The sequence below is a fragment of the Carlito syrichta genome, unplaced genomic scaffold (genome assembly GCF_000164805.1).
Source record: "Carlito syrichta isolate Samal-C Ts95f unplaced genomic scaffold, Tarsius_syrichta-2.0.1 Scaffold314826, whole genome shotgun sequence".
In the NCBI taxonomy this organism is placed as follows: Eukaryota; Metazoa; Chordata; class Mammalia; order Primates; family Tarsiidae; genus Carlito; species Carlito syrichta.
In genome coordinates this window covers 407007-410364 of record NW_007258922.1, presented here as the reverse complement: position 1 = coordinate 410364, position 3358 = coordinate 407007, and the positions used below count along the sequence as shown (strand labels likewise).

The following is a 3358-nucleotide window of genomic DNA, read 5'->3' as shown; positions in this document are numbered from 1 at the left end:
AGAGGTGAGCGGATTGCCTGAGCCCGCGGGTTCGAGACCCGCCTGGGCAGCAAAACCTCATCTCTACAATAAATCAAAAAATCAGCCGGGCGTGGTAGCGCATGCCTGTAATTCCGGCTACTCGGAAGGCTGAGGCGGAAGGATCGCCAGAGCCCAGCAGGTCGAGGCTGCGGTGGCCGGGAGCGGCCACTGCACTCCAGTCTGGGCGACAGAGTGAGACTCCAATTCAAAAAAAAAAAAAAAAAACCACACTATTGGAAGTCTTCAATCCATACACTGAAGAACTTCAAACGATTTTAAAGTGTCTTAGTGCTTTAATTGATCTGTAAGCCCATGCCAGGACTACTTTGAACACTTGCCCTTACTCATGCATGAAAATAAGCCTGACCATGATTTCCCAAAAGGTTAAACATAGAATACCATGTGGCCCAGCAAATCTACTCCTAGGTATACTATTCAAAATAATTGAAAGTAGGGACCTGGTTCAGCAGGTATTTGTACACCCATGTTCATAGCTGTGATGTGGATTTTTCAGGTCAGTCTGGGCTTCAAGAGTATCAGCTCAATGGGTCAGCCAGCCAAGCCCAGAGAGGGTCATGGAGGGGCTGGTAAACCTAGCCCCACAAGTGTTAGCTCTAATGGGCTGGCAAGCCAAGCCCTGAGTGTTGCGAGGTGGGGGTGGGGGGGGAAGGGCTGGCAAGTCTAGCCCCCAGAGTATTGGCTCTAAGAGCTGGCAAGCCAAGCCCTGAGAGTGTTGCTGGTTTGGCAGGCTGGCAAGCCTAGCCCCCTGGGTGCCTCAGCTTCAGAGTCTTGCCTTCCTCCAGCAGCTTTCCTGATTCAGTTGGCTCTGTTGGCTAGCAAGCCAGCCTCTGGGGCGCATGACTTTTCAACTCCGATGATGTTCTGCAGCTCTTCAGGTTGCAGCTCTTCAGGGTTGAGGTTGTGGACAACCAGAAAGTGAGAAAGCAGGATTTATTGAGGACATAAAAGCTCCCACGGTGGCAGAGGACTTGAAGGGGTTGCCCATCTGGGGCTGAAAACCTGGTGCTCATATAGCCCTAAGTCCAAGCCGATTGACTAGCATTAGCTGTGAGCTGTTGCTGTTCTGATTGGTTGCTTTTCAATCCTAGCAGTGAAGACTTTAGCTTGAGAGGCTTGCAGGGAACTTGAGCCTGAGAGGCCTGCCAGGAATTCTCTACATTGTTACCAGAGGACTAGCCTGCAGAGGACTGGCCTGTCTGTCTGCCTAACCTTTTTCTAGCTATCTCCTATCTCAACAGCATCATTCATAATACACAAAAAGTAGAAACAAACCAAGTGGCCATCAAGGAATGAATGAACAAAATGTGGTATATACATACAATGGAATGGCATTCAACCATAAAAAGGAATGACATTCTGATCCATGTTACAACTTGGAAGAATCTTGAAAACATCATGCTAAGTGAAATAATCCAGACACAAAAGGACAAATATTATATGATTCCTCATACATGAGATACCTAGAATAGATAAATTCATAGAGACAGAAAGTAGAATAGTGGTTACCGAAAAGAGAGTTATTGTGTGTTTAATAGATGATGCAGATGATGAAAAAGTTTTGGGTATAGATAGTGGTGATAGTTCAACAACATTGTGAATGTATTTAATGCCACTAAAATATGCACTTGCCAATGGTTAAAATAATAAATATTATGTTACATATATTTTACCATAATAAAAAAATTACTTAGGGGGAAAAATATCAGTTTGGTCTGAGCTCTGTGGTAGGGAATTGGAAGGCACCTGAGATTTGAGGAGTCACTACCCAGAGTTTGGGTAATTGACAACATCATCTATATTCCAAGTATACTCCCATCCTAAGTAGGGTAGGGATCTAGAGAACAGACCTAGAGGTAAGTCAGGAAGGTTGCTAGGAAAAGCTAGCTATGTGCACCAAGCACCAAGACAGCCTCCAAGCTTCCAGGTCACCCATAGTCTTCTCCCACCCTACCCAGCATGGCTCCCATTGTAAGGAGGTCTGTAGTTAAGGAGAAATAAAGATACCTGACCAGGCCAACTCCTTTGGAATTTATGTAAACTTTTTTCTTTTACTTATTTTTCAAGTGTCATGAGAATCCATTTTGGAGCAAGCAGGCTACAAAAAGATGCTTTTGTTCTCTCAGCCTAATGATAAAGATATAAATGCAGAGGGAATAAGAAAACTTGAAATAATTTGTACCTCTAAAATGTTTCAAGTTATTTAGAAGGCTAGGTGTTTTGCACACATACCACATATATATACATGCATATACACATTATGGTTGCATATTCTTTGTAATATACTTAAAATCTAAACTTAATTTTAAAAAATAAAGTACAGTCCCAGAGGAGAGTTTTAGTAATTTTTCCCCGACAGGTCATGCTTTACTACTGCCACTTGAACTTATTTTAAAGTTAGGATTCCAAACTTTAAAAAGGTTTTATATTAGAGTTATTCTCAATTACTCTATAACAAATTAGAAAGCCACTACCACAAATGTTATTTGCTGTAAGTCGGTGTTTAGAACAATGCCTAGACCATGGTCGTTCTCAAAAAAAATCGTTGAATGAATGAATGGATGCTTCATATGCAAAACTTTAGACAGAACCAGCAAGGCAAAATCTCACCAAAAGGTGAGAACAGGCATTCATGGCATTGGTTGTGTGCATGGCAAATAAGGTCCTAATGAGATTTGAGTGATTGCTTCTCTTTCCCCCTGCCCCTCACAGCACTAGGACGGGTTAAGCAGGCAGCCACTAAAGGCAACGACTTCTTATTGTCTTTATTATACCCACATACAAAATTGAGAGACTTATTGTTTGAGGGTAAAAGAGACCGTCCTCAATGAGGCAATATCCTGTTTGAATAATTTAGGATGGGGCATAGGCTAGCCCACGCAGCGTATTTGTGTGAGAGGAGTCCCACTCAGCCGGAACTATTTCCTGTATCTAAAGCCGGCCGCCCTTAAAAAAAAAAAATCCCCCTGTTACAATCGGGGTAGAAAACAAGCCCAGTTTACCGGGCGTCTGAATATATTGTGCCTTGTTAAGCAAATGTGTCACTTGCATGGCCAATTAGCTTCCTCTCCCGAAAGACTCGTTCAACAGGTTTCCTTTTTCTCTTCCTCTGCCTCCTGGGTTGGGGAAAGAGGCTGTCACTTCGCTTCGACCCTCCCCTTCCCTCCCCCTGGGCTCCTCCACACTGGGTCGAACCAATCGCGCCCGCTCGATCGTGTCCAGGTCGGCGGCCCCGAGAGCTCGGCCTGGCGGGGCTTGGATGCGCGGGACTGGAAGGGCACAGGGCGCAGGGCGCAGGGCGCAGGGCGCAGGGGAGGGC

At 44.8% G+C, this 3358-nt stretch overlaps 1 protein-coding gene across 5 annotated transcripts in view; it reads left to right on the top strand.

Annotated features, from left to right (window-relative positions):
- Window positions 1-3358, top strand: part of GRAMD2B (GRAM domain containing 2B) — a 126451-nt gene that overhangs the window by 46256 nt on the left and 76837 nt on the right. For 4 of the 5 annotated variants that reach the window (XM_008072038.1, XM_008072036.1, XM_008072037.1 and 1 more), the window contains exon 1: window positions 3331-3358. This exon is cut by the window's right edge and continues 203 nt beyond it. The exons of the other annotated variant lie outside the window; for it this stretch is intronic. The gene's annotated coding sequence lies outside the window, so the exon portion shown is untranslated. Of the gene's footprint in view, window positions 1-3330 lie in introns of those variants that run through there. 5 annotated transcript variants of the gene reach the window in all.